The 21,379-nt window shown below is 41.0% G+C and overlaps 1 long non-coding RNA gene across 2 annotated transcripts; it reads right to left on the bottom strand.

Moving 5' to 3' along the window:
* Positions 1-14,596: 14,596 nt before the first annotated feature.
* LOC118965507 (uncharacterized) lies at positions 14,597-16,819 on the bottom strand. 2 transcript variants are annotated; one of them, XR_016497734.1, is made up of 4 exons: positions 16,511-16,771; positions 15,758-15,868; positions 15,304-15,645; positions 14,597-15,168 (listed from the first exon to the last, which is right to left on the bottom strand). It is a non-coding gene; the product is annotated as an uncharacterized LOC118965507 (long non-coding RNA). The 2 variants fall into 2 exon arrangements; XR_016497735.1 differs by lacking the exon at positions 14,597-15,168 and having other exon boundaries at positions 15,610-15,645; positions 16,118-16,819.
* Positions 16,820-21,379: the final 4,560 nt, after the last annotated feature.

Below are 21,379 nucleotides of genomic sequence, written 5' to 3' on the forward strand. Positions count from 1 at the left end.
CCTCATGGTATCCACTTGCGTTCCATTGCTCATCAAGACAAAAAGGAATACTCCGGTTGGAACTTTATTGAAGCTCTATGTTAAAAACATCTTAATGATTGATTCTGTACTTAGTTTGAAATGTTTCTTCGACCTGTAATATAACTTTTTGAAGTTTTTGTCCGACATAACGCTGACCAGAATGAGCTTTTGGATATGTATACCAAACATGCTTACAAGCGGAGGTATTTGGACATAAATAACGAACATTATCAAACAAAACAAACATTTATTGTGGACCTGGGATTCCTGGAGTGGTTTCGGATGAAGATCATCAAAGGTACGGGAATATTTATCATGTAATTTCTTGTTTATGTTGACGCCAACATGGCGGATTTTGTGACTATTTCTTCTGAGCGCCGTCTCAGATTATTGCATAGTTTGCTTATTCCGTAAGGTTTTTTGAAATCAGACACAGCGGTTGCATTAAGGAGAGGTATATCTATAATTCCATGTGCATAACTTCTATTATCATCTACATTTATGATGAGTATTTCTGTTGAATGATGTGGCTATACAAAATCACTGGATGTTTTTGGGACTAGTGAATGTAACGCGCCAATATAAACTCATATTTTGATAAATATGAACTTTATCAAAAAAACATACATGTATTGTGTAACATGAAGTCCTATGAGTGTCATCTGATGAAGATCATCAAAGGTTAGTGATTCATTTTATCTCTATTTTTGCTTTTTGTGACTGCTGTGACTGCTATCTTTGGCTGGAAAAAGTGGCTGTGTTTATTGTCGTTTGGTGGTGACCTAACATAATCGTTTGTGGTGCTTTTGCTGTAAAGCATATTTGATATCGGACATTGTGGTGGGATTGACAACAAGATAACCTTAAAAATGGTATAAAATACATGTATGCTTGAGGAATTTTAATTATGAGATTTTTTATATTTTGAATTTGACGCCCTGCACTTTCACCGGCTGTTGTCATATCGATCCCGTTATCGGGATTGCAGCCATAAGAAGTTTTAAACCTGCCATCAAAACATACATACACATTTTATCAATTTACCCAAGCTGTGTTCGAATACCCATACTAACAAACTGTATACTACATACTTAATGAGTATATACTATTAGTTCATTTTAGTATACCGTAAACAAACGGTAACCTTTCAGTTCAGCGTACTAGCGCTTCGCCTGTCTACCGGAAGTTTACATATTGTTGCTATGGGTTGATCCGAGCGTTCTGACCTCATAACGGCAGTCAAGCACCCAAGCTAATTGCCAAAAGTTGGCTACATAAACACCTCACTCTGACCATTTTACTCATCCTAGCAGAGCTGGTTAGTTTTTTTAATGTTATCAAAAGCGTTGGTGACTGCAACTATGCTGCTGGCAACAATTTGATTCATTTTTTCCCCCAACGTTTACTGACAGCGGCCATGTTCAACGGATGTTGAGCATTCGTCAATTCACAGTTCTTCTGCGCTCTGGCACATTCAGACTAGAGTGCTCTGAAATCGGAGCAGACAGCCAGAGCGAATTTACTAACCACCCAAACTAACAATGTCCATTGAGAACGCACAACGACTATTCCATTTAGCTAAGCTAAGAATGACATGAATAATCAAGTCAATTAAATTGGATTGAATTTGTTTGGGGCAAAAGACATGTACAACAATATGCACAATGTGGACCCAGAGGATATCACTTGAAAGTATTAATTAAAATGTTTATTTCCAAAGTGGTCCTCGATGGTAAAAACAATAACACATAATGATTCAAAGACAAGACAAAATGACAAACAACCATAAATTCATTAATTTACATTGACATCCTAAAAAGTGGCACTATTCACTGCACTTCTCCCTAACCTTAAAAATCAACCATATTCATTTCACATTAAAACGATCTATTAATTGCACATCATACCGGTCCTTCAAATAAATACACCTGACCAGCAGTAGGGGGCACAAGGGGCAGTGGAGTGGTTTCCCTTACTTAGACTACATTGTCCAAATGAAAAACGTTTTAAAGCTATGTTTACTTTTAATTTTCTTGATCTCCAAGGGAAGGCTATACCACAGACAAATTCCTGTATGGAAAAACGTGCTCCTCGCAGTACTGTTTACTCTTGGGATTTTACAAGACATAACACTAGCTCTGGTATTGTGACTGTGTTGGTTATAGACCATATCAATGTGGTTTTTCATGTAACCTGGGGCACGATCATTTAAGATGTCAAACATATGATTAAGTTTAAGTTTGTCCCCTCTGGACTCCAAAGGCAACAAGCCCATCTCCTGGAACTCCCGTACCCCTATGTGGTTCCTAGGGCGGACAGTCAGCATATACCTGATAACATTATTTTGCATGACCTGCATTCTCGTTTTCAGCTTTCTTGATAGCCCACAATACCAAGCCGAGCAGCCTTAATCAAAATGACACTGAATCAAGACTGAGACAAGTGGTTTCATAACTCAATGAAAGACTGGCCATAGTGTCCAGTGCAGATGGGTAACTTCTTAACTAGAGATGAGGCTATAGTGGTAAAGACTGTGTTAAAATAATTTACAATCTTTGCCTGGTCATAACATAAAACATAATCAATATCCAGGCCAATAATACAGGATTTTACGAGGCTGATGTAAGTTGTCATTAAAGGCATCTATATAACGTTGGGATTTGACCTTACCCATTTTGTATCTTGCCTGGTTTCTACAGTTAATATAACCGTCAAAGACTTGTTGTAGATTTGTCCTTCTGAATCTGGCCAGGTCGAGATCCATATTCCTTATGAGGTCTAAGATCTTGGAAGTGATCCATTTCTCTGACCGCTGTTTGATTCAAATTTGTTTAAATCAGAGCCAGAGAGTCGAGTGCACACAGAAACTGATCTTTAAAAAGATACAAAGCTTAATCAACATCATCACAGTTTAGTATATGAGACCAATCCAAAATTCCAAGGACCTCTACAAAACATTATTTTGAGTATTGTTTCATAGACTGTACCTTCATGTATTTATTACCTGGCTCTAGTAGCATTTTGGATTTCTTACGGGTACAGTTGGTTACCATATGATCACTAAAACCAATATTTAAGACCGACAGACGTTCTCTTGATCTGATACAATAATCAAATCCATAGTTGATTTACTGTCAATACACACCCGGGTTGGTTCAATAATCAGTTGTTTTAGTCCAAATAACTGATGAAAGTTATACAGGGCATTTGCTAGTGTACTCTTCTTGGGTGATAACTGCACATTTGTATTAAAATTGCCAAGCAGATTACATTGTCTATCAGCAAATACATTGTGATCACAGCAATTCGATTCAAGTAAATCATAGAAATTACTCTGCTTAGGAGGCCGATAGCACACACCAACAAGTATAGGACGACATGTAGGAAGATGTATATCTATCTACCCATGCAACCTCAAGACCATCCATTATCAGATCTGAACAAGGGTTAAAATGCACATCATTCATAGTAAAAACACACATGCCGCCACCATTTCGGTTTTGGTCAATTCTATGAATGCTATAACCCGGTAGCTCAACCTCATCGTCCTCAATTGACCCATTGAGCCATGTCACAGTCACAGCAACTACTGCAGCCCATGTGTTGGAAGCAAGAAGATTCAATTCCTCTAATTTCGACAGCAGGCTCCGTGCGTTCACATGGATAAAATTAAGTCCTCTCCGATTGAAACAGTCAAACATGTAATTTCTGTGCCCACTGCTGATACATCGACTATCTCATCTAGATTTTCACTCATCATCCCTGCTTATGTCCAGCATCCCAATGTTAGGCACCGCATTTAAACAGCATACATTGCCAACAAGCAAAATGTTGCTTTGAGACTTTACAGCTTCATCATATGACAAGGGGTTGATAGCTCCACACTTTATGTAAACAAACAAATCACAAATGTCACAAACTGCTTTTGAATTCTTCCTTACGGTCTTACCAGTTTGGGCATAGTTGTTTAGCTTGATTTGTGGTGTATGGACCAGGACAGGGGTGTACATCGCCACAGAGTAGCAGGCTGAAGGTAACAAGCAGCTTGTTGGAGTTAACACCGGTCTCAGTTGCGCTGCAGTGTTTCCTGTGTACCTTCCCTGAGCGGCTCAGCTGTTCCCGTGTGAAAGGTGATGTCAGCGTTGGGTAGTTGGATAGCATATAGTTAATTTACTTACAACTTCAATGTATTAGTAGCCAACTAACGTTATGTAGCTAGCAAACATATATTGCCAGTACATACTGCTGTAGTGATATGCCGTGCGTTTCATAGATAGCATAACTAACAAATTGTCAGCCAACATAACGTGTAATGTCACTTATTTGAACAGTTATTACTTTAAAACATTGCTCAACATTTTTTTTACATTTTTTATAATTAGTTAAAGAAATGAATTTGTATCTACTCTTGTCAGACTTCGGATGCATATTATCCCGCATTATTAAATGTTGCGAAGCCACGCCCATTTTCTGAATAATTTTATTATGGGCCCTAAATGCATGGAAAATAGTCTCCACTGATTGTATACTTGGTATTTTGGCGAATGTAGTACGACATCCAGGAACATTTGGCATACTACTATGACCAAAAGCATGTTAAATAGTCAATTTACATCACTAATAGTATGGTTAGTGCGGTTATAATGAGTACATCCACTAATTTTGGTTTTATCGGTTTTGATTTTCTGTTGATAGAACGCTAACATCAAAACTCTGGTGTATTGAGCTGTTGATTTTACTCTTATTGTGCTATTGTGTCATTGTGCCAATTCACAATAGCATCTCTGAATTCTTTACTAGATTGGAATTGTTCAGTCCGCAGGGAAATGCTGCCCAAAACTATGAAATAACACATATGGAATCATGTAGTAACCAAAACTGTTAAACAAATCAACATATATTTTATATTATATTTGATATTCTTCAAAGTAGCCACCCTTTGCCTCGATGACAGCTTTTGCACACTCTTGGCATTCTCAACCAGTTTCACCTGGAATGCTTTTCCAATAGTATTCCCACATATGCTGAGCACTTGTTGGCTGCATGATTTAATGAAACGCGGCAAATGGACAACATTGTTTCACATTCTCTAACAAAAGGCAACAGCTCGCTTCACAGGTACCACTCCAAATAGTCTTACAAGGAAACTTGATGTATCTCAACAATGTTGAGTACAAGGGGGTCTGAAAGAAGCGTAGTACCTTCCACAAATTGTTGGTAGTACAGAAAAAAATCTAAAAATAAAAATAAAATAAGGGTTATCAGAAATTATGCAAACAAGTAAATTGATAGAACCTGCAATATATCTGCAATATTAAAGTTGATCTACCACAACCACAAAATCATTACCATAGCCAAAAAGTCATAAACTCCACTTTTTCAACAGTGTATCTTTGGAAAATGTGATTTTGAACCGAACCGTAAATGAAGACCAAATAGCTAATTTTACGATTTAGCCAATGTTGACATTGTGGCACCTAGTGGAAAGCCAATAAGTTTTGCTCGACAAAAAGACATAGAAGAAGTACATGAAAGAACAGTGGAGACAAGCAGCACAAAAAGCTCCCATATTGACCTTGTTTAGGGAGAATAACATTATCCTACCTAGACTATTCTATAAAACCACAATACAATGAATAATTGCATTACTGTTTTTCAGTGAGTGACAGCTCTACTCTAGGCTGTATACTGCAGTGAAAATGGCATTTGAATAATGGCGCAAAAGCCCTGTTATTTGAATGTTTCATTCCATTTGGATCAGTTGTGGGTCGAAAGATTATAGAAAGGCACAGTAGCAGGCCAGACTGGCTGTATTTTTTTACTTCTGATACTGATGTCGTCCTACGCTCCCATGCAGGCCCAGTTGTTAAGGGAAGCTTAACACGTGTTCTGTCTCCTTTCCGATCCGAGCAGCTATTCCTTGACCTAGAACCTAACGATTCAATGTTGGTTGTAATTTAACTTTTAAAATGTATTCCCCTTTGTGTGTGGCATAAACACAACTAGTCACAAAGTTTTAATCTGATTAGGCTACTTCAAAAGTCTCCTGTAGGTTACCTGCACACATTCATCCACTCCACTCATATCATTCCAGCATCCAAACTGCGCATCATTGGCATTCAATTAATGGAAAGAAACATCTGTTGCAAAACAACAGAAAGTTTAATGAAATTTGTAGATTGTCAAACCAAGCCTTCGATACTTAGTAGGGAGCAATACATTTTCTGTTTGTCGAGATTGACATACTCTACTTGATTGTGGTGTTGGAAACGCAAACCTTGATGAAGTCGATAATCGGTATGCAGTTATGCGTTGCTTATTGATTTTGTGTGGTGCATTGGCACAAAAACCTGTTGGTGGAAAATGTGTTGCATATTTGATAAAGTTGTAAACATAGCATCAAAATGTAGAAAATCAGCTTTCCCCCAAGCTGATCATTGTCTGAAGCCAGCTCTGATTATAGTGTAATGAGAAAGGCAGGGAGAATGTCCTCGTTCGTGGTGGTCCGCGAACCCTCAACCTCCTGGCCTGTTAGCCCTGCATGCCATCTACTGTACCACAAAACCATGCTGAAGTGGTAAGGTCCATATCCACATTTATAAACACAAGGTTGCTACAGTTATTTTTAATTCTGTTGGTCATAATTATTTATTAGTACATTTTATTATGGGGCGGGTGTGCAAATTTGTTTACAGTACAAGGGGAGGGTCTCGGGCAGCAGGTAGCCTAGTGGTTAGAGCGTTGGACTTGTAACCGAAAGGTTGCAAGATCAAATCCCTGACAAGGTAAAAAATCTTTCATTCTGACCCTGAACAAGGCAGTTAACCCGCTGTCATTGCAACTAATAACTTGTTCTTAACTGACTTGCCTAGTTAAATAAAAAATAAAAAATAATTTGAACATTGGGGAGGGGTTGCATTTTTTTTATATGACAACTAGAGTTTGAACTGTCCCCTACCAAGGTAGAACCTTGTCCATTACAGTGTAGAAAAACACGTATCAGCTATCTCTAAATAGTTTTTAAAAAATATTATTCATCTTATTCTTTCTAACTATTTCTATGGTGGATTCGCACTGCAAATTATGGAAGATGTCAAAACTTTAGAGATAACAATAGATGACAAAGTCAAAGATAGACCAGTGGTTTCCATCTGTGGCAAAGTTTTCCCTAAATCAATGTTTATGACCAATCTAGCTCCAGAACCAGACATAGAGCCAACTGGCTAATCTTTACAGTGTAGCTAGATAAAGTTAGCATGCTAGCTAGCTACACTGATGACTGTCGATGCCCCATTTGTTGATGTTTATCAACTCCACGTGTAAATTCCCACATCCAATTTGTGAATATGTATAAGTAGCCTTCATCATTCTTAGGAGGTAGAAGCTAAACTTGCATTTCCTCTCTAGGGCATGACATTTCATTGAAATAGTGGTGGCAACTTCCTCTGGTGTTGACTTTGCTCTCAGGGAAAGAATTGTTAGAAGGGAACACATTGCTACTTTGGCCCAACACCTATAAACTACAGTGCCTTGCGAAAGTATCCGGCCCCCTTGAACTTTGCGACCTTTTGCCACATTTCAGGCTTCAAACATAAAGATATAAAACTGTATTTTTTGTGAAGAATCAACAACAAGTGGGACACAATCATGAAGTGGAACGACATTTTTTTGATATTTCTAACTTTTTTAACAAATCAAAAACTGAAAAATTGGGCGTGCAAAATTATTCAGCCCCCTTAAGTTAATACTTTGTAGCGCCACCTTTTGCTGCGATTACAGCTGTAAGTTGCTTGGGGTATGTCTCTATCAGTTTTGCACATCGAGAGACTGAACATTTTTCCCATTCCTCCTTGCAAAACAGCTCCAGTGAGGTTGGATGGAGAGCATTTGTGAACAGCAGTTTTCAGTTCTTTCCACAGATTCTCGATTGGATTCAGGTTTGGACTTTGACTTGGCCATTCTAACACCTGGATATGTTTATTTTTGAACCATTCCATTGTAGATTTTGTTTTATGTTTTGGATCATTGTCTTGTTGGAAGACAAATCTCCGTCCCAGTCTCAGGTCTTTTGCAGACTCCATCAGTTTTTCTTCCAGAATGGTCCTGTATTTGGCTCCATCCATCTTCCCATCAATTTTAACCATCTTCCTTGTCCCTGCTGAAGAAAAGCAGGCCCAAACCATGATGCTGCCACCACCATGTTTGACAGTGGGGATGGTGTGTTCAGCTGTGTTGCTTTTACGCCAAACATAACGTTTTGCATTGTTGCCAAAAAGTTCAATTTTGGTTTCATCTGACCAGAGCACCTTCTTCCACATGTTTGGTGTGTCTCCCAGGTGGCTTGTGGCAAACTTTAAACAACACTTTTTATGGATATCTTTAAGAAATGGCTTTCTTCTTGCCACTCTTCCATAAAGGCCAGATTTGTGCAATATACGACTGATTGTTGTCCTATGGACAGAGTCTCCCACCTCAGCTGTAGATCTCTGCAGTTCATCCAGAGTGATCATGGGCCTCTTGGCTGCATCTCTGATCAGTCTTCTCCTTGTATGAGCTGAAAGTTTAGAGGGACGGCCAGGTCTTGGTAGATTTGCAGTGGTCTGATACTCCTTCCATTTCAATATTATTATTATTAAAGCTTGGGAAATATTTTTGTATCCAAATCCGGCTTTAAACTTCTTCACAACAGTATCTCGGACCTGCCTGGTGTGTTCCTTGTTCTTCATGATGCTCTCTGCGCTTTTTACGGACCTCTGAGACTATCACAGTGCAGGTGCATTTATACGGAGACTTGATTACACACAGGTGGATTGTATTTATCATCATTAGTCATTTAGGTCAACATTGGATCATTCAGAGATCCTCACTGAACTTCTGGAGAGAGTTTGCTGCACTTAAAATAAAGGGGCTGAATAATTTTGCACGCCCAATCTTTCAGTTTTTGATTTGTTAAAAAAGTTTGAAATATCCAATAAATGTCGTTCCACTTCATGATTGTGTCCCACTTGTTGTTGATTCTTCACAAAAAAATACAGTTTTATATCTTTATGTTTGAAGCCTGAAATGTGGCAAAAGGTCGCAAAGTTCAAGGGGGCCGAATACTTTCGCAAGGCACTGTATGTGTGCAAGGTCATGATCAGCCTATTGCACCCTGAGAGCAGAGGTGCCTAGTTTGTGCATGAGTATAAAGAGTGCTGAAAGGAGAGCATCCCTTCACAGCTTCTGACAGACTTGCATGTGAGGGCATGCAAGGGAAATCCCCTTCTGACCAAAGACGACGAGGACCCGCCCACACCAGAAACTCACTGTGGGCTACCCGGGAAAAAACACATAATCTACAATACCTGGAAGGTTTTTTGTTAGAAATTCAATTTAAATTGATTTTGAACAATAAGAACTGTTTTGAGCTTAGAAAATGATCCAGAGTGCCAAGAAGGGACTAGGTGGGTGTAGATAGACTCCATCAGAAACGTTGTCTGTAGGTATCAGGGAATACTTACGTAGTTCTGCGAACTAGATGGAAGTTCTGGGGACTCCATTTAAGTAATTGAGTGGAACGATTTTTGTATGACTGACTAATTTACTGAAAAGGGGAAATTAGTTCCCAGAATGATTGTGGTATGAGTGTGATAATTGTTAGAGCAAAGTAGATTCCCAGGGTATAATTAAAAAGTAATAATGGGAAATGGAACAGTGAAAGTAGATGGACTGATGGTGGTTTCCCTGAGGATGGCACCCTGAGTTCTGACAAATTGGAGGAAATAAGAAAGCAGGCAAGAGAAAAGTAATATGAAGATTAAAGTGAAGTGGGATGATTTTAGGAAGTCGGAGAGAGAAGCAAATTCTCTGCAGGAGAAAACAGTCAAAGGACTGATGGTAAAGCAAGTGCAAGGGAAAGACGAGGGAAGTAGGTGAACGCTGAGAGAAGACTTGAACTGACTGTAATCCAATCTTGGCAACAGCACCGACACCATCCCCTCCAGTTCCTCTGGGAGGACCTCTTGGTGGGGTTGACCAACAGCCAGCCCAAAACCAACCCCTGGGTGCCGGACCCGGTCCGAGAGCTGACAGTGTATGTCAGAGCAAAAACCAAGCCACGAGGTCAAAGGAATTGTCCGTAGAGATCCGAGACAGGATTGAATCGAGACACAGATCTGGGGAAGGGTACAAAAAAAATTATACAGCATTGAAGGTCCCCAGGAACACAGGGGCCACCATCGTTCTTAAATGGAAGAAGTTTGGAACCACCAAGACTCTTCCAGGAGCTGGCTGCCCGGCCAAATTGAGCAATCGGGGGAGAAGGGCCTTGGTCAGGGAGGTGACCAAGAACCTAATGGTCACTCTGACAGAGCTCCAGAGTTCCTCCGTTGAGATGGGAGAACCTTCCAGAATGCTAACCATCTCTGCAGCACTTCACCAATCAGGCCTTTATGGTAGAGTGGCCAGACAGAAGCCACTCTTCAGTAAAAGGCATGATAGACCACTTGGAGTTTGCCAAAAGGCACCTGAAGACTCTCAGACCATGAGAAACAAGATTACTTGGTCTGATCAAACCAAGATTGAACTCTTTGGCCTGAATGCCACGCGCCCCTTCTGGTGGAAACCTGGCACTATCGCTATGGTGAAGCATGGTGTTGGCAGAATCATGCTTTGGGGATGTTTTTCAGCACAAGGGACAGGAAGACGAGTCAGGATCGAGGCAAAGATGAACGGAGCAAAGTACAGAGAGATCCTTGATGAAAACATGTTCCAGAGCGTACAGGACCTCAGACTGGGGCCACGGTTCACCTTCCAACAGGACAACGAACCTTAAGCACACAGCCAAAGCAATGCAGGAGTGGCTTCTGAATGTCCTAGAGTGGCCCAGCTAGAGCCCGGACTTGAACCAGATCGAACATCTCTGGAGAGACCGGAAAATAGCTGGGCAGCAACGCTCCCCATCCAACCTGACAGAGCTTGAGAGGATCTACAGAGAAGAATGGGAGAAACTCCCCAAATGCAGGTGTGCCAAGCTTGTAGTGTCATAGCCAAGAAGACTTGAGGTTGTAATTGCTGCCAAAGGTGTTTCAACAAAGTACTGAATAAAGAGTATGAATACTTATTTAAATGTAATATTTACGTAAATTAGCATAAATGTCTATAAAACTGTTTTTGCTTTGTCATTATGGGGTATTGTGTCGAGATTGATGAGTGAAAAAATATGTAATACATTTTAGAATAAGGCTGTAATATCACAAAATTTGGAAGAAGTCAAAGGGTCTGAATCCTTTCCGAAGGCACTGTATGAGATATCACTTACCTCCCCACACCACTGTGCCGGAACATCTTCACTGCACAACAGCTGTCCCCTCGTGTGTAGAAGACCCTGAATATCAACAAAAATGGACAAAGCAGAAAAGCAGAGTGGAATTGACAATTGATGGAATATGCGACGGTGAAGAATTTACAGTGGCTGGAGTTTTGCTGTCTGTAACACAGAGATCGGTGTATGAAGTACCCCCAATCGAAAATGAAAAGATGCTGGATCTTGGATGAAGTGTATTGACAGTCACTGATTGGGTTGCCTGGGAGAGGAATGGGAAGTGGTCTCCATCAACAGCGACCGTTTTCTCCCCTTTCTGGGTTACTACTCGAACGATTCAGAAGAAACAACCTATTCCTAACGAAAGTATGATGTTCGTGTCCCAAGATAACACCTACATACCATGGCTGGATGAAGTGCCAGAACAGCTCTGGGCTGTCTCCAAGACCGATTTCAGGAAGATGAGAGTTGCCATCCAGGTGAAAGTTGTCCCGAAGAATAATCCCAGACCATATAAAGCTCAGTACCCTCTTAGCAAAGAAGCAGAAAAGGGTATTATTCCCATCCATCAGGCCCTGGTTGAAAATGGGGCTTTGATCCCATGCCCAAATTCTGCCAGTAACACCCTTATTATACCTGTTAGGAAGCCATCTGGTGAATATCGTTTGTGCAAGATCTTAAGTTAATGATGCTGTTAAAATGTAATGATGCTGTTCACGCAAGAGCACCCCTGGTGACGAACACACTTGCTATTCTTTCCCAAGTTCCCCCAGGGAACTGTTGTTTTTCAGTTGTAGATTTGGCAAATGCATTTTTCAGCCTCCCTGTTGAACCTGGGTCATAGGATTGGTTCTCTTTTTACGTTTCTTGGGGAAAAATGAAATTGGACGGTGATGCCACAATGCTACGTTGAATCACCTGCCATTTTTGCCAAGGAAATGGCGAGGAATCTGGAAGGTTTTATTCCCCCTGGAGGTAGTAATGCGGTTCAATACGTTGATGACCTGTTTTCCTAATCCTCATCTGAGGAAATCTGTCATGAAGATACTAAGGCATTGTTGATTTTCTCAGCTGAAAATGGTCCTAAGGCTTCCCCCTCTAAGATGCAGTTGTGTAGAAATTCTGTTAAATATTTGGTTCATGACATTACTTCTGAGGGTAGCGCCCTCTCTAAAGATAGGCTTGAGGCGAGAAAGTCCCCATCTAAACCTGTTACAAAGCAGCACGTCACTGTTGGGAGTGGCTGGCTACTGTGGCCCATGGTTGAAAGACGAAGCGGAGACAGTACAGACTGCAGCGTTGTATTTATGGCAGAAAGATGGAAATGTCTGAAGTGGTGGAATGGACACCTGAGGCGGAATTAGCCTTGATTAAGTTAAAGCAAGCTCTAATGTCAACCCCCTGTTTTGGTTTGCCTGATGACACCAGACCATTCCATCTTTTTGTCTCTGAGAATCATGGGTTTATGTCTGCTGTTTTGACACAGTACCACAGAGTTGGCTATAGGCCTATTGGGTACAACTCCAAGCATTTAGACACTTATCCAAGGCATAGTTTTTTGCCTCCGCTCTGTTGCTGCGGCAACTGAGGCAGTTTTTGCATGTTCTGATATTGCAACAATGAATGAGCTGACGGTGCATGTTCCCCATGTGGTTCATGCCATTATTACACAGGCTAAAACTGTCCATCTTACACCTGCCAGATTGTTAGATTATGAGAACATTATTTTGAAGATGTCTTATGTTACACCGAGGAGATGTACTGTACTTAACTTCTTAAGGTAATGGGGGCAGCATTTTCACTTTTGGATAAATAGCGTGCCCAATTTCAACTTCCTGCTACTCATGCCAGGAATATAAGATATGCATATTATTAGTAGATTTGGATAGAAAACACTCTGAAGTTTCTAAAACTGTGAATCATGTCTGTGAGTATAACAGAACTTATGTAGCAGGAAAAACCCAGAGGACTAACCGTTTTTGGTCTCTGTCTGTTCACTGATATCTCATTGGCAAATGATATTTCTTAGAAACCTGTTTTCAATTCCTACCGCTTCCACTGGATGTCACCAGTCTTTGGAATTTGGTTGAGGTTATTCATTTGTGCAATGAAGAAGTAGGCCATCTAGGAACTGGGTAACACTGTTGAGAGTTGCGCAAGACGTGAAAAGTAGCATGGTTTGTTATCTTCCTGTATTAAACACAGATAGACCCGTCTTCAATTTGATCGATTATTAACGTTTAAAAATACCTAAAGTTGTACTACAAAAGTAGTTTGAAATATTTTGGCAAAGTTTATAGGCAACATTTGAAGTATTTGTAGTGACGTTGCGTTTTTTGGAAGCTGTTTTTTTCTGGATCAAACGCGTCAAATAAATGGACATTTGGATATATATGGACGGAATAAATCAAACAAAAGGACCAATTGAACCCTACAGACGAAGAACCATATATGTGACAATTTTTCCATTTTAAGATAATCAGTTATTTTTATATTATTAATTGTGTGTACCACATTAGGTGTTTTATGGTTGAGAAATAATTCACCATACCCATATCTTCCAACAACAATTTATATTTTTTTGTTATTTCAAATAATACTTTTTTTATTGCCGTTTTAATTTTTAGAATGTGGAAGAACAGTATATCTCCAGTGATGATTTCAGTTTGTGGAAGAACAGTATATGTGACATTTTGCATGACTCTTGTAAGATATCCTTTTTTAACACCTGATATGATGTTTAAAGTACTTTCAAGTACAGATGCCCTTCATGTAAATAACTTAAATGCAATATGCAGTTAATTCATTTGTATGGAGGTTCATTTAAAGGTGGTCTATCAACTTTAGCAATGATGACTTTTCTTAAAAGTTGAGTCATGAAATCTTAGTCTCATTTAAAATGAAGCCCTCAATGTGAACATACCATAGAACTACCAAAATAGAATACAATTAAATGAATTCAATCAAAACAAGCACAACTTGTAAATATCAAATAGGGATAAATGTGATGTGCCAATATGCATGTCCATTATGCAGGTCCCGAAGGTCAATATTACAAAACGTTCAGAAAACCATTCTCTTTGTGTTTAACACTATGATCAGCAATTAAGTTGTGAATTGCGTTAAACCCATGCTAAAGGCAAGAAATGTCCTTCTGCACTGAGGTGACAGCAGTAAATGAGTTAATGCTAAATGTGGTGACAGAGAGACAGTGTATATTGTAATGAATAAAAAAAGGGAATCAAGATCAAATGAATACTCACATACTGTATGTGATGACTTATTTGTTTTTAATTCATTCAGATTAAAAAAGGTTCAAATGATCACACAAAATAATTATCAACAGAACACATTGTACATAACATTTTCTACACTAGGAACAACATCTTAAAATTAAATTAATTCAATATATTGTGCTGGTTCAAATCATACACAAATTGATTCACATAGAAAACACCTACGATACATTTAATTTCCTACAATAGGGGTGACATGTCTTCTGAAATGTATACAGATTCAACATACTACCGTATACAGGTTCAGGGGATCATAAACTCACAGAAAAAAACGTTTAATTATGTAGCTTGGTTTAACAACAAATTATTCACTCTGCAGTGATTCATAAAAAGAGCGTGCAGCAGCTGGCAAGTAGTTGAGCATGGTCATCAGATCTTGGTACTTGTTTTTTTTGATGGGCAGAGGACTCTCATATGCTCTAGGGTAGTGGATTGCAAAATAGGGAGGTTGAGGTGTAGCTTCTTGTTTTGGTTTGGAGATCAGCCACGACTTCCATCCCTCAAATAGACTGTGGCTCTGTCTGGTGTACAGATTCCAAGGATCCTCAACTGAAATTAGAACAGAAACATTTTAAGTTCCTGACATCAATAACAACTTTCACAGTCAAGCATTAGGATATTTTATTGTTAGAACAACATGTTGCATGTTGATGGGATGTTAGTAAACTATTCTCTGTGCAATACCTGTGACTTTTAACCACCTCACTGAGGTGATCTGTAGTCCAGCTGGTCGCTTGAGGACAGAATCTGGGAGGTGCCTGAAGTCTTCACATTGCATCCTCATCACCTTGAATGGTTTTGCTGGTTGTGCTTCAAGTATCATCTTTGAAACATCATCAGGTGTATGAAGGACTGACACCTTGCGCCTCTTCTCGATGGTGGCAAAAGATCGATCACAAGGAAGAAAAGAATGACCAGAGACCATGAACTTCTGCTCAACTTGGGTAAAGTAACCCATAGAGACGAGCATCGACATCAGATTGAGTATCCGCCAGTTGTTATTCTGCCCACAGCATCTGTCAGCATCTGTACAGAGAATACAATATGTTTGTAATTGATATTCATATAGACATTAATTCATATTTTCACTTGCCTGAAGACGGCTGTTGGTTAGCTGGAACACAGACATGAAAGTAACCTTGCACACATTCAATCTCTGGCCTGCTTGCTGTACATGGTATTTGAAGGTTTGTTTCCGTCGTTTGTTCTCCTTTGTATCCTCAGGTTTACGTCTCCGTTTCACCTCATGCTGCAATAAAAATTGACAATGATGAATTCAGAATTTAATATACTGTAGCACATTCAGGATATTGCTTGATCAGGACCTCCATCTTTCACACACTCCCAATCTATACACAGAATGAGTTTGTATTGCACCATTGTGTAACACAGCAATTTTAGAGTTAACGTTAATGTACGTATCATTACTGTCAAAGTTAAACTATGCAAGTGTTCAATATAGCTATTATAATAATAGGCGTTTTGTCTTATTTCTAACCTGTTCTAAGCCGGAGAGAATCAACGCTTGTTGTTTCTCGTATGGGACAGTGTAGAACCTGTTGAACAGATGCAGCTTGCGTTCATCAGTCAACTTTCCACAATTCTTTCTGCACGTCGTGGAACACGCTCTTCCCTGCAGGATACAGTGTAACTAGCTAGCTACTGTAGCCATGTCGAATCATCCGGTGGACGGAGAAAAAGTAGCTAGCTATGTTTCTTCTATAATCTAGCAATAACATTTGTAACGATAATGTATGAGTTAGTAGCCAACGAACTTTAGCTAATATGTTTTCTCTATAGTTACAAATTAGACAACCCAGAACATACATGTTAGTTACTGTACTCTATAGCTAGCTAGCTTGATTGTTTGATATACGGTTCTTCCACATACCTCTTTTGGACAGCTTTTCCCAGTTTTTTCTTGACCCTTACGATTTGTATAGGGTTTTCCCGCATCCCGTAAGATCTTCCTTTGCCTGTCTTTCCATTCTTTTAGTTTTGTTTTACGTTTCTTTCCCACATTTCTGTGATTTTCATCAGCAACAGAAAGGTTGTGCGCTTGTCCGTCCATTCTGAGTGGTGCACATAAACGGTTATTCCACGAGAGCCTATCTTTAAATTTAAAATGATTGTTAATTAGCGCATGGAAAGCTTGTGAAACCGGTTCAGATTCTTATGCTTTCGCCGAAAAGCTTTTTTAAATCTGACATGTTGGCTGGATTCACAACGAGTGTAGCTTTAATTGAGTATCTTACATGTGTGATTTAATGAAAGTTTGATTTTTATATCGTTTTTATTTTTTATTTGCCGTGAGGCATTTTCCCTATTTATTTGCCCAAGTGGGACGCAACCGTCCCCTGTACCATAAGAAGTTAACCTCTCTACTCTCCTACCTACAGCTGATGCCGGTGAAGAACATAACTGTGAATTGACCACTAAGATTGACTGTAGCCCTAGGATTTACCTCAAAAGTTCCTCTTTTGAATTCGGACGTTGAGTTTTTTGTGGATGACTCTGCCCAGCGAAACGACAGGTGTGCACCTTTAGTAGGCTATGCTGATGTCACCACTGTTCAAACTCTGGAAAGTGTAAGACCTCCCCGCCACTGGTCTGCTCAGGCAGCAGAGTTCTTTGGTTTAACAAGAGCATGTATTTTGACTAAGGATTGCTCTGTTAATATCCACACTGATAGTAGATTTGCATTTGGTGTTGTGCACGATTTTGGCACATTGTGGAAGAAGATAATTTTTTACTTTTTCTGGAAAAACTGTTGCTCACAGCGATCTTGTCTCCTCTTTGCTGACGGCCGTTCAGCTCCCCTCATCTATTGCAGTGGTTAAGTGCCAAGCACACTCTTCTGCAAAGGACAGTGTTTCTCAAGGGAATGCTAAAGCTGATTGTTCGGCCAAGCTGGCTGCTTCCTTTTCTGTTTCCCCCTTCTACAGATGGCAGCAGTTCCTGTTCCCATTAACCCCTTCTCTCCTAATGATGATGTTGTTTTGCAGGCAGCAGCTGATGCGACTGAGAAACGGGCAGTGGGTTGAACACTGTCAAAGGACACATGATTCTGATAGACCTGCCATCCCCCGTTGTACTTTCCAATACCTTGCTAAATTGTCACAGGGTCAAGACCATGTGTCAAAAAGAGGGATGGTGGATCTTGTAAATACATATTGGAGTATTTACTGTGTTTGCCGAATTCTTTTGTAAAAAATGTGTGATCGGTTTAACTAATAATGTTGGACGTAGTTTATGTTGAGGGACTGGAAGAAGACATGGTAGCATACTGTGTCTCACTTTGCAATGTTCTTAAGACTCTCTTCCCACAGATGAAGGCTTCTCTGCCCGACCTGTCAGTAGGAACTGAGGATTGTCTGTGCCCTGGAGACTTTATTGTGGTAAAAGACTACAGAAGGAAGAGCTGGAAGGATCCTCATTGGAGAGGACCATATCAGGTTTTGCTATTTGGTCTGTCTGGATCTGCACCATTGTATTGATTGGAACAGTGGGTGGCCGTTTAGGTGAAGATGAAAGTCCCGAGCTAAAGGAAACACCGCAGACCCGAAGTAGTGGTCCAGAAGGAGAAGTCAGCCCAAGGAAAAGAGAAGTAAAAAGTCAAGATGAGGGAGGGAATCTGTTCCACTCTCCAGCTGAAATGGTGGCAAATGGCACCTCAAATAAGACTTATTATTGGTATGTCTGTTGGGTCCTGTGGGAGTAGGTTAGGGTCTCCCATATGTAGGGGTTCCCTTGGGGGTGAACTTAACTATTTCACTGTCCCCAATACTGTCATTGGCTACTACCCCCCAAGGAATCCCAACCCTATGACTTATTTAGCAACCTACAATGCTTATTTTAGCCTTGCATGTCCTAAGCCAGACAATTGCAGTGTCCCACCCATCCCTATGGTAGGATCCCTGGTAGCCCCCTGGTGTATTAGAGGAAATGGGAGTAACCATTTGGGTGAACATTTTTGTAACTTTATTATGTTGGTTAATGGTAGCAATAACTGCTCTCTTGTAATATATGATTCTGTTACAGGAGCACCAGGATATATGAGTTATACAATTTCTGTCTTTAATAAGTCTCTAACACTGAAAGGAGACCCAAATGGTACCTATTGGTTGTGTGGTCGATTTGTTTATTAAAAGTTAACCACCTATTTGGGGAGGGACGTGTACTCTTGGGTTTGGGGTGCCGGCCACGAGAGTTCTTGGAAACACTGAAACAGAATTGAGGGTTCTGTTCACTGACTATCATCAGCCGACTCCTATTTTAATAAGCGATCCCTTGCAGATGTCGCTCAGGTGCAGACCTTCTCCCGATTCGCTGGTGTTTTGCTGTCCCAATATGGAGTTGCATATGCCTTTAATGAAATTTGAGATTTGGCTATTAATGTTGAGGAAATGGGATATACTACCAGAGACACCTTGGTTGCTCTGAATGAGAAAGTAAAAGCACTCTGCAAGGTGGCCCTGCAAAACAGGGAGGCACTTGACTACTTATTGGCTAGTCAAGGGGGTACCTTTGCACTCATTGATGACGAATGCTACACATTTGTCCCAGATGTGTTATCAAATGTGACTGATCTTGCCAACTATATTGCCTATGATGCAAAGTCTCATTCTGGGGAATCAGAGTGGGTGTTTACTGGTTGGCAGAAAGGCCTCTTTGGAGCTTGGGTCTCCCAGATGGCTCATTGGGTGATAGTTGGAATCTTTTGTTTAATGTGTTTGATCATTTTGCTTTCTTGTTTGTACTTCCCTGGCAACTCAAGTCTCAGCAACTATCATGTTCAAGGCTACTAAAGAAGGTGATACTGATAACTTGCTGTCTCTCCAGGAACTCCCCTTTCCCCCTATAATATGCCAGAATGAGTTAGTATCCATGTTTGATTAAGTACCTGAAAGTTTGAAGTTATGTCATTAAACGACAGCAACCGTATAATGGAAAGAGTCATGGAAAAAAGGTAAAGATGGACTTTTGCCTATTGTTATGCCTCTTGTATGTAACAATCAGTATTTACTAAATGCACTCCTGTTGGTAGACTGAATGTATGTTAAGAAGTCAAGTACATCTCTGTTATCACATATGATGATAAAAGGAGGGAGTGTAGTGGACATTTTTTGTCTCCTTTGTGTCTCTGCAAATTAGTGACTACATGTACTGTATTGTTTCTTGTTACTGTGTTAGGATGTCCTGGGGCTTTGCTCTCAGGAAGGGGACTGATAGAAGAAGAAAAGAAAGAAGGGAACACATTGTTACTTTGGCCCAACACCTATAAACTATGTGTGCAAGGTCATGATCAGCCTATTGCACCCTGAGAGCAGAGGTGCCTAGTTTGTGCATGAGTATAAAGAGTGCTGAAAGGAGAGCATCCCTTCACAGCTTCTGACAGACTTGTTGTTATGGTGCGTGAATGAGGACCCAAAAGCGAATTAACAAAACAGAGTTACTTTAATGACGAAAACAAAACGTAGGCTCAGACGGACAGGCAGATTCCGACAGGACAGGACAAGGTTACAGTAACACGACGATGGTCTGGTTCAGGCATGAATGACACAAACAAACAAACAAGAATCCGACAAGGACAGGAGCAGAAACAGAGAGAGATATAGGGACCTAATCAGAGGGAAAAAGGGAACAGGTGGGGAACGGGGTGAATGGGTAGTTAGAGGAGACAAGGGACAGCTGGGGGAAAGCGGGGGAGAAAAGGTAACCTGACACGACCAGCAGAGGGAGACAGGGTGAAGGGAAAGGACAGAGACAAGACAACATGACAGTACATGACAGTACCCCCCCACTCACCGAGCGCCTCCTGGCGCACTCGAGGAGGAAACCTGGCGGCAACGGAGGAAATCCTCGATCAGCGCACGGTCCAGCACGTCCCGAGAGGGAACCCAACTCCTCTCCTCCGGACCGTACCCCTCCCAATCAACAAGGTACTGGTGACCACGGCCCCGAGGACGCATGTCCAAAATCCTGCGGACCCTGTAGATGGGTGCGCCCTCGACAAGGATGGGGGGGGGGGGGGAAGACGAGCGGGGGCGCGAAGAACGGGCTTAACACAAGAGACATGGAAGACCGGGTGGACGCGACGAAGGTATCGCGGAAGAAGAAGTCGCACTGCGACAGGATTAATGACCCGAGAAATACGGAACGGACCAATGAACCGCGGGGTCAACTTGCGAGACGCCGTCTTAAGGGGAAGGTTCTGAGTGGAGAGCCAAACTCTCTGACCGCGACAATATCTAGGACTCTTAGTTCTACGCTTATTAGCAGCCCTCACAGTCTGCGTCCTATAACGGCAAAGTGCAGACCTGACCCTCTTCCAGGTGCGCTCGCAACGTTGGACAAAAGCCTGAGCGGAGGGGACGCTGGACTCGGCGAACTGAGATGAGAACAGCGGAGGCTGGTACCCGAGGCTACTCTGAAAAGGAGATAGCCCGGTTGCAGACGAAGGAAGCGAGTTGTGGGCGTATTCTGCCCAGGGGAGCTGTTCTGACCAAGACGCAGGGTTGCGAAAAGAAAGACTGCGTAAGATGCGACCAATAGTCTGATTGGCCCGTTCTGCTTGACCGTTAGACTGGGGGTGAAAGCCGGAAGAGAGACTGACGGAAGCCCCAATCAAACGGCAAAACTCCCTCCAAAATTGAGACGTGAATTGCGGACCTCTGTCCGAAACGACGTCTGACGGAAGGCCATGAATTCTGAAAACATTCTCGATGATGATTTGTGCCGTCTCTTTAGCAGAAGGAAG

This window comes from Oncorhynchus mykiss, chromosome 8 (genome assembly GCF_057628025.1).
Source record: "Oncorhynchus mykiss isolate SJ-2025 chromosome 8, ASM5762802v1, whole genome shotgun sequence".
Lineage (NCBI taxonomy): Eukaryota > Metazoa > Chordata > Actinopteri > Salmoniformes > Salmonidae > Oncorhynchus > Oncorhynchus mykiss.